The sequence below is a fragment of the Phoca vitulina genome, unplaced genomic scaffold, assembly GCF_004348235.1.
Source record: "Phoca vitulina isolate PV1807 unplaced genomic scaffold, GSC_HSeal_1.0 scaffold104, whole genome shotgun sequence".
Lineage (NCBI taxonomy): Eukaryota > Metazoa > Chordata > Mammalia > Carnivora > Phocidae > Phoca > Phoca vitulina.
The window spans coordinates 593,618-609,061 of record NW_022589807.1 but is presented as its reverse complement, the minus strand read 5'-3'; the positions used below and the strand labels follow the sequence as shown (position 1 = coordinate 609,061).

Genomic DNA, 15,444 nt, shown 5'->3' with positions numbered 1-15,444 from the left:
TCGTAAACAGACGGCGGCGAACGGTATACAGTCGTAAACAGACGGCGCCACGGCTGCTGTTAGCGTGCTGCTGCTTTCACAGTGACAATATTGCTTGTTTCACTAAAGCCTGCTTGAAATTCGTCCGTTTAAAAGCAAAACAACCCTCATCCATGGAGGAGTTTGCTCTTTGTATGTTATAACCAATGGTTTTTAACCACCCTCCAGAAAAGAAAAGAAAAGAAAAGAAAAAAACCGTCTCTAATTTATGTTCCAAAAAATGTCAAGAATGAAATAAAGCATCTAGTCTTTGAGTCCTGAATATAATTAAAGGACAGTTCTCCTGAGATAGAGCTATAAGTGTCCAAGATTTCAATAATCACTCACACTGCTGTAAATGAATCAAACTAAAAGGAAATCAATCAATACGGACAACCTAACAGGTACAAAGTTTGCAGTAGCTACACAACAGAGCATCAGCAGTATACACGTGCTTCCTTCACCAAGTGAAGATGCACATGCGCTGACTGAAAGAAAGTCCTATTTAGTCCTATTAAACACTTTTCTTTTTGCTACGAAAGCTTTACGTGGGACAGTCTCTGTGAAAGTTCTCCTATGGAACACACACACACAACCTCACACCACCACCACCTGGCCCGGGCTTGTCAGACTGCACTCGACCTTGACCCCAGAGACTGCAGTTGACAGGACCAGGGGTGAACATGGGACCCAATCAGGTTCCCTGGGGAAAGGTGACATTCAGGGCCAGACCATCCATCTGGGAAGGGTCACAGGCTTGGGCTCTCTGAGATGGGCTGCTGGCCACATGCCTGTCCACACTCTGCAGAAGGCAAGACCTATAGAGAAAGCAAGGTAAGTGTCCCAAGAGCCTCTTGGAGCATGAGGGTGACCCCATCTCTGGTCCCAGGGCCCTGGCATCCCTGCCGCCCTTTGAGATGAGGGTGTCGTTCCGGGACACAGCCTCGGTACTTGGGCTTACTTGAAGTGGGTTTCTAGGACTTGCAACCAAAGTGTCTTCACCAACACAATGGTCCTTTCACTTCCCTTAGTGACAATGAGGAGTCTGGGGTGAATACGGGAGACTAGGCATCATGAGTAACAGGGATGTTAAAGGAGACGGCTGAATCAAGCTCCAAATTATTCATTCTTTGCCTTTGGTCAATCTCCAGAGCCCTGAAACAGTTTTTTTTTTTTTTTTTAAACCAATTTTTCAGCTTTATACTTATTTTCTTGTGAAGACTCACAACCTCTTTGTTCTACTGTAGTTGAACGTCCCACCACAATAGACTTTTGTAATTTTTTTTCTCTTTGCCTTCTTTTCGATTAGTTTTTCAAACATTTGCTCCCCCCCCCATTAGCTGGGAAGCTACACGCTCTATTTCCGCTTGTCCAATGGCTACCTTAGACACTTGGTCATGCACTACTCGTTGGAGGCTACATCAGTGTTTGTTCTCCCATGAACAAATGATTGCACAACTCTTTACTCGCACTCACTCCTGTACTGCTGTGTATTTTTAAATTCTAGCTTAAAAAAGTAGACCTCACTTGACATTCTTAGGATTTTATGATATAGTCACTGTTTGATGTATTTACCATATTCTTTGCTCTTTATTACTTCTTGCATCTCAAACCCTCCTTCTGGGATTGTTTTCCCTCTGCCTGAAGAATATCCCTTCATTCTGACACGAGTGTCTACATGGTCTTCAACTTTCACGTTTTCCCAATTTTATGAAGATGGAACCGAAGTACAACATGGTTGTAGTTCCAGGAGTGTGATGAGTGATCGGATGTCTGTATGTATTGTGAATGATGACAATACGTCTAGTTAACATCCTGTGATGAAAACTTTTACGATCTACTCTCTTACCAAGTTTCAAATAACAATACTGCCAACTACAGTCGCCATGCTGGGCACTGCACCCCAGGACGTACCTACCTCACTCAAGTCTGTACCTTCCGACCCCTCCACTCACTTCCCCTGTCCCCCCCGCCATCTCTGGCAACACCAATCTGCTCTCTGCATTGATGAGTTTGATTTTCTGTCTTTTTCGATTCCATGTGAGATCATATGTTATTGGTCTTTCTCTGACTTATTTCACTTAGCATAATGCCCTCAAGGTCCATCTGTGGTATCAAAAATGGCAGGATTTCATTCTCTTTAGGGCTCAATAATATCCCATTTTGTGTGTGGACATGTGTGGACCACATTTTCTTTATCCATTCATCTGTCAACAGTAACTTGGTGGTTTCCATCTTGACTATTGTGGATAAAGTTACAATGAACATGGGTGTGTAGATATTACCTCACTTTTATTTTTGAAGGAGGTTTTTGCTGAGTTTAGCAGGTTTGATTACATCTTCTCAACATTGAAGTTAACAGTTGATTGGTTTCTGGTTTCCACTGCTCCTGTTCAAAGTCAGGTGGCTACTTTGAAGGTGCTCCAATTCATTTCCCCTCTGGCTGCTCTAAAGATTTTCTTCTTGTCTTTGGTAGCTGCAGTTTCACTGTCATGTATTCAGGTGTGAATTTGTTTTTTGTTCCTGCTTGGATATGATGTGGTTTCTTGAGACCGAATCTTAAAAAGTGCGTGGAATGTGTATTAAGAATGTATGAGAATGTATGAGTGTAATGCACGTGTAGCAGAGTCTGGCCAGCACCCCAGGAGCTGCTGGTACCCCTCTGCACAATCACATACCTACCCCGCCTTCCTCTGAAGGCAACAACTACCTTGACTTTTATGGAAATAACTTCCTTGTTTTCTTTACAGTTTTCCACTTAAGTGTGCAACCCTAAACTCTGTACTTTAGCTTTGCCCAGTTTTAAACCCAGTGTGGACAGATTCATAAAACATATTGCTTCCACTGTGGCTTTTATTGCCCAGGATTTTATGTGTGAGATTCCTCCATTATGTTGTATACAAGTTCATGTTGTTTGTTCTTTTCAATTCTCAATGGTACTCTGTGACATGAATATATCATTTTTTCCATCCTACTGTTAAAGAACATTTGGGCTATTACAAATAAAGCTGCTGTGTCATTCTAGTGCATGTTTCTTCTTTTTAAAATAATTTTATTTATTAGAGACAGAGAGAGAGAAAGCGTGTGCTCCTGTGTGCACACGAGTGGGGGGAGGGGCAGAGGGAGTAGCAGGACCCCTGCTGAGTGCGGAGCCTGACCACATGGGGCTGGATCCCACAACCCTGAGACCATGACCTGAGCCAAAAGCAGACGCTTCACCGACTGAGCCACCCAGGTGCCCCGAGTGCATGTTTCTTGATATATGTGTGTGCATGTTTCTTTTGGATACTTACCTAGGGGTGAGTCTTCAAATTTATGGACAATGTCAAAATGTCTATACCAATTTATGGACAAACAGCACTGTATGAGGAACCTGCTGCCCCATACCCCAAAAGTCTACACTGTCAGTATTTTTACTATTAATCATTTTGGTAGGTATGTAGTGGTATCTTGGCGATTTAAAATACATTTTCCCTTGGTGCGCCTGGGTGGCTCAGTCAGTGAAGTGTCCGACCCTTGGTTTCCCCTCAGGTCATGATATCTGGGTCTGGAAATCCAGCCCCACGTGGGGCTCCGCACTCAGCGGGGAATCTGCTTCCCCTCCCCCATCCCTTTCCCGGCCTTCTTCCTCTGCCCCTCCCCCCACTCACGCTTGCACACTCTCTCTCTGAAATGAATAAAGCTTAAAAAAAATTTCTCCTTTACTTTACCAATGAAGTTGAACACTTACATGTGTTTAATTGGCCATCTGAATTTTGATTTCTGTGAAGAGTCTGTTCAAACTGCTTGCCTATTATTTTACTGGGTTTCTTTCCCTATTGATTCCTGAAGTTCTTTCCATATATTGCCTGGGATATACCAAATGCTCAATAAAATGTATCTGCCATGCACACTGTGTATGATTGCTTTTACCATTCCATGTACTCATACCAACAAAAACGAATCTACTTTGTTATTTTTAAGGCATTGTATAGATGTACAATAAGTCGTAACGTAACCAATCTTCTCCTGATAATCTTTAGGGTTATTTGTAGTTTTTCACTATGTTATATACTACAGTGAATATTCTTGTAAGATATTTTTGTACATTTGTGCAAAAATTTTTGTTAGAATCTTAGCAGAATGGCTTAAGATTTAGAAAAGACAGATGAAATGACCTATATAAAGAATTTATTTTAAATTTCTATCAATAATGTGTGAAAGTGATTATTTTGGAGTTTTAAAATTCTCCTCTTCTGGAGGCTCCTGGCTGGTTCAGTCAGTAAATATGCAACTCTTGATCTCGGGGTTGTAGGTTTAAGCCCTGTGTTGGGTGTAGAGATTACTTAAAAAACTAAAATCTGGGCACCCGGGTGGCTCAGTCGTTAAGTGTCTGCCTTCGGCTCAGGTCATGATCCCAGGGTCCTGGGATCGAGCCCTGCATCGGGCTCCCTGCTCAGTGGGAAGCCTGCTTCTCCTTCTCCCACTCCCCCTGCTTGTATTCCTTCCCTCCCTTTGTCTCTCTCTGTCAAATAAATAAATAAAATCTTACCAAAAAAAAAAAAAACTTACAAAAAAAAATTCTCTTCTTCTAGTTCCTGTACTTCCTGTGAACATTGCCCAAAGGAAGGCCTGGTTGTATGTCACAGTCTATGACCTCCTTCAGTCTGGTGGCTTCAGTGCCATCCATCCACACGCGGCAGGATCTTGAATATCAAGCCTGGTGTATCTTTTGCTCTGCAGAATGGATTACATTACCTTTCTCGGCAACCTGTGTTTATCCCAGGAAATGGCCTTCCCACCATTCTGTTCACATCAGAAACCTGGGCTTCATATATTTGATTCCTCCCCCTTCCCTTTCTCTACACCCAGCTAACTCTTAAGTCTTGTGGATTTTACCTAATTATCTAATTATCTCTTGAGCTCCCCCATCCTCGCTCTTGAATCACTGCAGTAGTCTTTTAAATATGCTCTGCCTCTAGATGTGGCCCTTCCTTTCACGAATTCAGAAGGCATGCTATGCAGTTCTCTTTCTGAAATGCAGCCTTTGGGTAAAGCCCCAAACCTTCAACGTCAGGACCAAAGTCTCTGGGGATCTAGCTGCTTCTCTCCTGCATGCAAGCCCGCAGACCTCATGATCGCCTTCATTTGCCACAACCTGCGGGTTTCACCGCAGACCCTTCTCCCTCATCTTACCCCTCTGTATTCAAACGCTTAAATAACTTTTGAGTTTCAGTTTACGTGTGACTGCGGTTGTATTTAATAAATACTTGCATCTGTTAGGCTTGAGATGACCCCAGACATTCAAACAGACACGTCAAGAAAGCAGCTGGAGATTAGCAGCACACAGGTGATCACACTCCCTTGGAGAGAAATTATAGCTAGAGAAGGTTCCAGGCCTGAAGTCAGGAGGCGGAGGAACCATCCGAGATTAAGAAGGAAGACAGGGGAGCAGGGTCGGAAAGACCGAGAGGACTAAGAGTCGGAAGGAGAGAGGGAGGGCCGTGTGTTGCCTGCTGCTGACCCTGCTCTGACTACTCCACACAGTATCTCCTGCCGGCTTCCAGGACGCACCAACCTCCTGCCAAAATGGAGGATCCCAACCCTTAGCAGAGAGGACTCTCATCAACTCTAAGAACTACGTCACAGGCCTTTATTGTTGGGAGATTTCAGCACCGAGCTCAAGACACACTCAGTAAAAACTTAATGACTTAATCGTCAACACACATATGTGTAAGTCCTCAAGGAATTCACATACCACTTGGGGAAGACAGACAGAAACTACTCTTTATAATATGAAGCAGGGTAACCAGGTGCCAGGGAACAAGTGTACCCCTGGGGAGAGCTGCTTGGAAAAGAGGGTGCCTCCATGAGGGAGCAGGGAAAGTGGAGGTTCAAGCTCGTGAAAGAGGGATCCTTGTTTGCTCTTAGTGTTATTTACCCCACTGTGGCAGGACAGACACGGGACGGAAGTGACATCTGAACTATTTACCGCACCACGAGGGGACGGAGGTGACACCCAAACCCTTCACTGGCAGAAAGATGCAGGGTAAAGATGAGCATTGTGTTTAAATTTTTTTTTTTTTAATTTGACAGAGAGAGAGACAGCGAGAGGGGGAGAGAGGGAACACAAGCAGGGGGAGTGGGAGAGGGAGAAGCAGGCCTCCCGCTGAGCAGGGAGCCCGACGCGGGGCTCGATCCCAGGACCCTGGGATCATGACCAGAGCCGAAGGCAGACGCTCAACGACTGAGCCACCCGGGTGCCCTGAGCATTGTGTTTAAAATACTATTATGTATGCATTACTTGCCTCAACACTTATGGATGATTTTAGTCTTTATATTTTCTAGCAATATCTAAATTTTCTATTCTGCTATAATTTAGGGGGTGGTTAGTCTTGTTCTTTTTAAAATCAGAGTTTCATTTGGGCAAAATGAAAATAACTTAATTCAAAAGCAATATCCTTGCACATATACAAAAAGTCAGTAATTTCCAGAACACTAGTCTTATAAAAATCCCATAAATGCTTAACAACAGTTTGAAGACTGTATTCATGTATCTGGCAGAATTAAAATTACGCTTTCTCCTTAAGAATGGAAATACAGCATAATAAATGAGGTGAACATGAATTTTTTCCTACTCCTGGACACTGAAAGATTCAACTGGAAATGAAAACATGACATCACCCACCAGTAATGAGGAAAAAATGAGGCCATGCACAAACACACTATGTTCTGATTTATTAAACCTCAAGTGAGCTTCACTTTATCCCCCATGAGTGATGGGCTACACTGGTTGCCAAACCCTTCATTTTTACTAAATATCTTTGTAAATATTGTGGTTGCTCTGGTCTGTGGCCACCTCCCTCAGACAGTGTATCAGTGGAAAAGAATCCCCATTCCCAGCAAATGTTAAAACTGCCATATGTGTAATCTTACAAACCTCACGCTAAGCATGGGTTTCAGGGTCTGCAGGAGAAAATTCCAGGAAAAGGCCAGTTCTGGAGGCTGTGGCTGCTCTTCCCAAAGCAGGAAGGCCACGTCCAGAGCACCAGAAGGAAGCACGTGAGCAGTGGACAAGAACCTGCCCCTGAGGAGGGTGTGACCCACCGACCCTCGCTGGGCGCAGCTCCCCACACTGACCCTGAACGTTGGCGGCAACTGTCATCCCATCTGCTCTCCGGGCACGGGCGCTCTGGTTTGCACCCCCAGGCAGCTGCCTCCTGTGGCCTGATGGGCGTGTGGAGCCAGAACAGGGAGAAGGGCTGTTCCTGCCCACGTGGGGCACACTGTGATGCTAGCCTAGGTCTGCAGGGTGGGAGCACGCAGGGGCCAGGGGACCAGGGGCTCTGGCTTGACAGTGGTGGAAAAAGAGACCAGACCAGCTCAGAGTCATAGGTCCCCCATTCTCAGCGAGTCAGGCAAACTATTTATCTCCAGAAAGCTCTAGTTTCCCCAGTTAGCCTCAGCCTTCCTCCTTTGTGGAATGGAGGGTAGAAGGGTGTCATCGTGTCGGAGGGTTTATTGAGATGGCACATGCAGCGCACCCAGGAGAACCAGGCATGGCGAAGAGGCCCTCGATACTGGTCCCTGCAGGCCAGGATCCCATTCTGCCAGGGGACATACTGGACATGCCTGTCCTAGGTTATTTTAAAACTCGACAAAACGATGTAAGTGCCAAATGAGATGCATTACATCTTTAGCACTGAAGTGCACTTTAGTACACTTTTATGGCAAAAATGACTTACCGTAGTTTTTAAGAATGGAAATTAAACTATATATGCCAGATATATATATCTGGTTTTTTTACACAAAATTTCTTCTGAAACCGTTGTCTTGATCTCTTGTGAGAACATTACAAGTGTTAAAACAGGTTGGTTTGGACATGCAAAACAATATCCTGGCTTTAGGGACATGATATAAATGTACATCTCCAACCAAGCCTAAACTTTAATAACAGCTATAAAAAGCAGAAATTGAACTAAATTTTAAAACCTCTCCAACCAGTAGAACCAGTGGTTAGGTCAATCTTGCATCTCTGCATTTCCACGAATTATCTACAATAAAGAATACAGGAGGAATAACAAGTTTGGGGGTGAAGAGTACATGGTGCTCTTCCGAACATGCTCATGCAGTGCCTGGGAGCCGTCCAGGCCAGGTTGGCCTCATCTCCAGAGCAAAGTACATTTAGAAACATACGGTGTCACAGACGAGGTCATTCTGGGGAAGTGTGCTGCATCACAATGAAACCACCACACCGAGTCCTTACCATGTTCCTGCAGATTTCTCTACCCAGAATGTCGTCTTCCTTGAACTATGCTTTCCAGTCTTAGTCCCAAACTTAGTCCTGGACGAGAGGGGGGTCTCTGAAACAAGGGGCCTCCTCCTCGAGATCACGCATGGGGCACTGACACCCAGAGCTCCTGCCCAACTGGCTTTGTTTCCAGGGTCCACGCAAGCCCCTTCCCTGGCTCAGTTGCCCTGAGGACACCCTGCAATGCTGTGTGAGTGACCCTGGCCCAAAGGGTTTGCCTGTATGGGCTGGGTGTTCACATAAGGAGGCCACAGCTTGGGGCAGCACACAACATGGGGTAGAAGGGAATCGTGGTGGACCAGTCCCCACTGCTTCCTGCCACCATGTTACCATGTTCTCGTGGATGCAAATTCTGAGTTCAGGATTCTGTGATCCCAGCTTTCTGGGTCATCAGAGAGGATACTTGAGAGGCGAGGAGAATGGAGCCCAACATAATTTATTTTACTGCCCACAAGCTCATGTGTAACTTTGCACATTTGGAATATTGCATGTGAACCTTCATCTGAACCCGTCTCGATCCCTTCATGATCCCTTCATCCTTTCCAGTCTCCCAGACTGAATGTTCCTGCAGCAAAACAGGGAATGTCACTCCTGATGCTTTACTCAATTCTCAAAACAAGGAACTGGACTTCATCAGACTACGTCCTCCCATCAAGATGGCAGCACCTGGCATCCTCAAGTGGACCATTTGCTGGAGTTTGTCTCCACATCCAGATGTAATGCAGAGGAGCGCATCCACACCTTCTCACCTGACACATTCAGCACGGAGATTCAGGGTCTGGGCCCAGGATCCCGACCTAGAACCCCCCTGGCAGTCCACATGGACCATTCTACTAAGCCCACACCTGATCGCTCTCTCAGGGAGTGAGGGGAGTCCCCAAGAAGGGGGGACCTCCAAGGTCCCATAGCCTGACACACCACCTCCAAGACACAGAATCACTGGAATGAAATGGTCAAGCCTGTGTCTCAGAGGCCCCTCTTCAGCATTCCCAACAGAATGTCTTTCCAGTTGGTGGACTCGTAATCTCACCAGGCAGCTCAGGGCACTGGTGTGGTTATGAGAAAGAGTTTTTGTTTGTTCGTTTACTCCACAAAGCCCAAATCAGCCCGTCTGTACCTTTGTCCACTGATCCTGGCCCTGGTCTCTGGAGTGCAATCTCTCCGCCTCCGTTTCCCAGTCCCTGCAGACAACTGGCTGAAGGGAGGTGACCCCACGCCTGGCAGGGCCACTTCTCTCCTACGACAAGGAGCTGAACGTGACGAGTTGCACCGAAAATCATGACCAAACCATCCTAATTACTGCAGCTTCTTATCATAAGAGCTGAAATGCAGGACAGAAAAGTCCTCTGCCTTGTTCTGCATCAAGGATGGCTTGGCTATTCTTTCGTCCTTGTATTTCCATATACATTTTACAATTTGTCAAGTTCCACCAAAACAAGGGAGGGGGGTAAACTATGAGGACTCTGGTTAAAACTGCATCAACTCCAATCAGTTTAAGTAGAAACGGTATCTTGCAATCCTGAATGTTCCATTCCCCAAAGCCGGGATCTGCCCTCCCCGTACTGCTGCTGTAATTTCCTTCAACATTTTCTCTGAAGAGAGCTTGCTCATCATTGCTTAGATTTACCCCTAAATACTTGTTATATTTTTAATATATTTGATATTTGATATTTAAAGCACATCTTCCCTTTCTCTAACTGTAGAAAGACACAACTGATTTTTTTTTTTAAAGATTTTATTTATTTATTTGAGAGAGAGAGAGAGAGAGAGAGACAGCGAGAGAGAAAACACAAGCAGGGGGAGTGGGAGAGGGAGAAGCAGGCTTCCCGCTGAGCAGGGAGCCCGATGCGGGGCTCGATCCCAGGACCCTGGGATCATGACCTGAGCCGAAGGCAGACGCTTAACGACTGAGCCACCCAGGCGCCCCAAGACAACTGATTTTTATATATTGTGTATCTGGAAAACACGTTATATGATTTAATTATTTTTCTAAGTTATTTTTGATTTTGTACATATATACCATACCATCTGGGACTAATAGAATTTTTCCTTCTATTACTTAATTTGTTTGTTGTATTTTTTTCCCTTCTTCTTTTTCTTGCTTTGCTCCACTGGCCAGGACCATCATGGGCCTCCTTGTCTTGTTCCCAGAAAGGGGAAAATTTCAGTATTTCACCACTGAGTATTTTTTAAATAACAACTTTACTGAGAGATAATTTACATACCATAAAAGTCACCCTTTTAAAGTATACAATTCAGTGGTTTTTAGTACATTCATAGTGGGGAGCCATACCCACTGCCTATTTCTGACACATTGCAGTAACCCCATAAAGAAACCCCAGAGACTGCTCATCCATTCCCTCCCTCTGTGCATTTGCCTGTTCAGGGCATTTCACATGCGGTATGTCCTCTCATGACTGGCTTCTTGTGCTGAGCACCATGTCTTTGAGGCTCGTCCACGTGGTAGCAATATCAATGCTTTATTCCTTTTTATTACCGAATGATATTCCACTGTGTGGTTGGACCACATTTATCCATTCATCAGCGAATGGGGCATTTGGGTTGTTTCCACATGTTGGCTGTTATAAACAGCATAGCAATTAAATTCGAAATTCATGGATAAATTCTCATGTGGATACATATTTCGTCTTCCCGGGTACATAGCTATGGGTGGAAGTATGTTGTTTTGTAGATACTGTCAGACTAAGGAATTTCTTCCATTTCTAGTATGCAAAAGCCTTCTTTCTTTCTTCTTTAAACATTAACATGATCGTATAATTCTTTTTTTTGGGGGGGGTGTTATCCTTAAATCAACCGGTATCTCTTGAATAAGCCCAATGTAGTCATGGTGTATTATCCTATTTATCTATTGCTGGATTTGGTTTGTTAATATTTTAGTTTTGTGAATCCATGTTCATTAGTGAGACTGATCGATAATTTTCCTTTCTTGTAATATCCTTGTCAGGCTGTTGTATGGTTACACTAGCCTTAAAACATTGTTTGATAAAATTTGTTGATGAATAATATAGGTGTGTGGTATTCTTTGTGGGGAGGTGTGAAATTATGAATGACTCCCTCAATAGTTACAGACAATTCAGATTTTCTATTTCTCTTTCTGTCAGTTTCATTAAAATGTATTTTCTAGGAATTGTCATATTGTCTAACTTTCCTGGCAGAAAGTTGTCGATAATATCCTCTTAGTGTTCTTTTACTTGCTCTCAGAATCTACAGGGATGGCGTTTTTGAGTCCTCACGCTGGTGACCTGCACTCTCCTCCTCTTTGTTCCTTCATCAGCCTTGCTCCTGATTTTATTAGGTCTGCTTAAAAACAAAACAAAACAAAACAAAACAAAACAAAACAAAACCCCAGGGACACCTGGGTCACTCGGTTTGTTAAGTGTCTGCCTTCGGCTCAGGTCATGAGGTCCTGGGATCGAGTCCCTCATCGGGCTCCCTGTTGAGTGGGGAGTCTGCTTCTCCCTCTGCCTGCAGCTTCCCCTGCTTGTGCTCTCTCTCTCTCTGACAAATAAATATATAAAACCTTAAAAAAAAATTAAAAAAACTAACACCCCCCAGCTGTGGCACTGTGGATGCTGTCCGCTGTGTAACTGTTTCCTATTTCACTGACAGTTCTGCCCCCTGACATTTCTGGCAGACTCCCCCAGGGCAGGAAGCTACCCAGGGGCTCCAATTTTTTTTTTTTTTTTTAACCACACTGGTGATTTTAAATTTTATAGTGATCAGGCTTTTTCAGTCTTTGATGGTAAGGTTGGTAGAACCACCCAACCTGCCAGTATTTGATACAGAAAACTGATTTTTAACTGTGTACTTTTAAAATTTATGCCATGTGTATGTATTTGTATTAAAGATTCCAGAATATGAAAATAATTTAAACAATGAAGTGGCAGCGAACTGGGCATCCTCTATATTTACGGCTTAGTACACATCACAGAATCTTTGTGGAGACGCACGCCACAGCTCAGGAACGGGGACAGTCTATATCACGGCACATTCACACACTAGCACTCCACTTACATGTGAACATTCCTTAGAGAGAGAAAGTCAGGAACAGCAAATGAAGCAGCTATCACACTTTGCTGTGAATTAGCTGAAGTCGTCTGCGGCACAGGAAGGCAGACAACAGACCCCAGGAGGTAACACCTATTTCTGAGAGCGACCTCTGTAAAATTTCCAAAATTTAGCTTTATCGAGGTGCCATCTACCAAGTTGTCATATGGAAAACAACCACACCCTTCTAAGAAAAACTAACTCCTCGGTACTCTTGAGCACAGGAGTAAAAATACGGCAAAGGTGACGTTACTCCAATACGTGTTCCGGAGGCTGAACCTGTGCTGGCCGCCCTTGTGGCCTGGGCGCGGAGGGACCCGCTCACATCCCGCGGGGACCCACACCACACTGCAGCGCCGCCGTCAGGGCCAACTTTCAGGACACAGTTACGGCTGCAGTAATAAAGGGGAGGGGACCTCGAATACCAGCATTTTCCACGTACTATGTGGTTAAAATAGTTTCTGCAGAAGGATTCATGTAACAGTCCATTAAGCCACAAAATGTTAGAGCAGGGACCTCAGAAACCAGAGTCCTGGTCTCTGAGCACCGTCAGTCTCGGCATCACGGGACGGCTGCTTGTCCTCTACACGGCTGCTTCAAGTCACCTCTTTTTCTGATTGCTTACATTCTTTTAGAAAGTCTTTTTCTGATCTGGTTATAAGCTCAAAATGTTATATAAAAACACAGATTACATAGTAAAGTCCCTGCATCACTCACAGATAAACATTATTAAGAGTCTGATATTTATTCCTTGTTTATTCCTTCCTGTTTGTTCTCCAGGAAGGTGCTACTCTACACATTCATGAGAAGAAGGTAAGATAACATCATATGCACTGTTCTGACTTTCCTTTCTTCCTCTTGGGATATTGTGGAAAATTTGCAAGCCTGTAGAGTAACTATCTGTCTCTACATAGCTTTAGGCAGCCCACTGTCCCTGCTCCTTGATGTTACAATGTTGCAGAGTGCCTCCCTCGAGGCACAGACTTGCAGAGAAAGACTCTGGATGCATGTCTCCCTAGCAGTCAAATGCCGGGACAGGAAAGAGCTATTGCTAAGCTGTCCTTAAAGAGTATAAAGGTTTCTGTTTGTCCCAAACACTGTGTCCAACGCAGCATAACATTTTTTCCCTCCCCAAAGAGTATATGTATTTCAAATCAGGCCACTTTTTAAAAGAGAAATTTCAGATTCACAGCAAAATACAGAGGGAAGTACAGAGGTTTTCCATATATTCTCAGTCTACCTCTCATACATAACCTCAACTATTACCAACACCCCCGCTAGAGTGGTGTGTCTGTTACTATCGAAAAAGTGTACCAACACATAATAATCACCCAAGCCCTTACATTAGAGTTTACACTTGGTATTATATATTCTACGGTTCTGGACAAATGTGTAATGACATGGATCCACCATTAGGGTATCATGCTGGATAGTTTCACTGCCTTAACCGTTCTCTGTGTTCTGTTGATTCAGCCCTCCCTCCAACCTGACCCCTGGCAACCACTGATCTTTCACTCTTCTCCACAGCTGTGCCTTTACCAGAAGGTAATATAGTTGGAATCGTAAAGTATGTAGCCTTTTCAAACTGACTTCTTTCACTAGTAATGTGCATTTAAGTTTCCTCCATGTCTTTTCATGGCTTGGTAGAGCATTTCCTTTAAGCACTGAATAATATTCCCTTGTGTGGATGGACCACAGGTTATTTATCCATCACCTACTGAACAGCATCTTGGTTGCTTCCAAGTTTTGGCAGGTATGAATAAAGCTGCTGTAAACATCTGTGTGCAGGTATTCGTGTGGACTTAAGTTTTCAACTTATTTGGGCAAATATCAAGGAGCATGGCTGCTGGATCACGGTATGTTTAGTTTTCTAAGAAACCATCAGACTGTTTTCCAAAGTGGCTGCACCATTTTGCATTCCCACCAGCAAAGAATGAGAGTTCCTATCGCTCCACATCCTTGCTCGCATACGGTGTTGTCTGTGTTTTAGATTTTTGCCATTCTACTAAGTGTGTAGTGGTATCACATTGTTGTTTAATCTCCAAAGTCCTTTTCTTTCCTTATTGTATAAGTATTTTTGGAGGGGGAGGTGAGGGTCCTATCTCTAATGTGAGAATTGTCCCAAATGTTTGGTAATCCTGAGCTATCTGCTCAGTACTAAGAGTATAGGGTTAAAATACTGACCAAAAGCTTTGAACATGTGGGTGGGGACGGTCAACCTTGTGCTTATACTGGATTGTATTAGTAGTGAGTCTGGATTCTGAACATGGTGGGGAACTTCCCTGTTCCACCAGCCACCCAAGCCAAGTGGATGAGAACGCAGGTTCAATTTGGGGGCAGATGCCTAATACTTAGAACAAATGATGAAGACATCAGGAGGACTGGGGTCATCTGAGCTGCTACTCTTTTATTTATTTTTTTTAAGATTTTATTTATTTGAGAGAGAGAGAGAGAGCACAAGCAGACTCCCCACTGAGCAGGGAGCCTGCCTGGATCATGACTCGAGAGGAAGGCAGACGCTTCACAGACTGAGCCACCCAGGCGCCCCCTGACTTGCTACTCTTAAGTGCAGTCTCCAGCAAACCTCACTGTTGGCAGCATTTATAATTTCTAAACCTGGAACACCCACATGTCTTTGGACTGTGGTGTTGTCTGTCAGAGTCTATGTGCCTTTAATGTTTAAGGAAGTTCTCAAAATTTCTTTCTTCTAATAGTACTAATTATTTTGCAGTACAGTGTTACAAAAAAAAAACCCCAAACAACAACAAAAACCCCCAACAAATATAGTTTCTGTTATTTTCGGAATTGGGGTGGCCCACGTGCTTAGTCAATCATCTTGATTTGAGGGGCGCCTGGGTGGCTCAGTCGGTTAAGCGTCTGCCTTCGGCTCAGGTCATGATCCCAGGGTCCTGGGATCGAGCCCCGCATCGGGCTCCCTGCTCAGCGGGGAGCCTGCTTCTTCCTCTCTCTCTGCTGCTCCCCCTGCTTGTGCTCTATCCCTCTCTCTCTCAGATAAATAATAAAACCTTAAAAAAAAAATTAAAAAAAAAAAAAATCATCTTGATTTG

The 15,444-nt window shown here is 44.2% G+C and overlaps 1 protein-coding gene across 3 annotated transcripts in view; it reads right to left on the bottom strand.

Moving 5' to 3' along the window:
• The window catches only part of CENPP (centromere protein P), a 241,093-nt gene that overhangs the window by 22,335 nt on the left and 203,314 nt on the right, over positions 1-15,444 (bottom strand). The window lies entirely within an intron of this gene.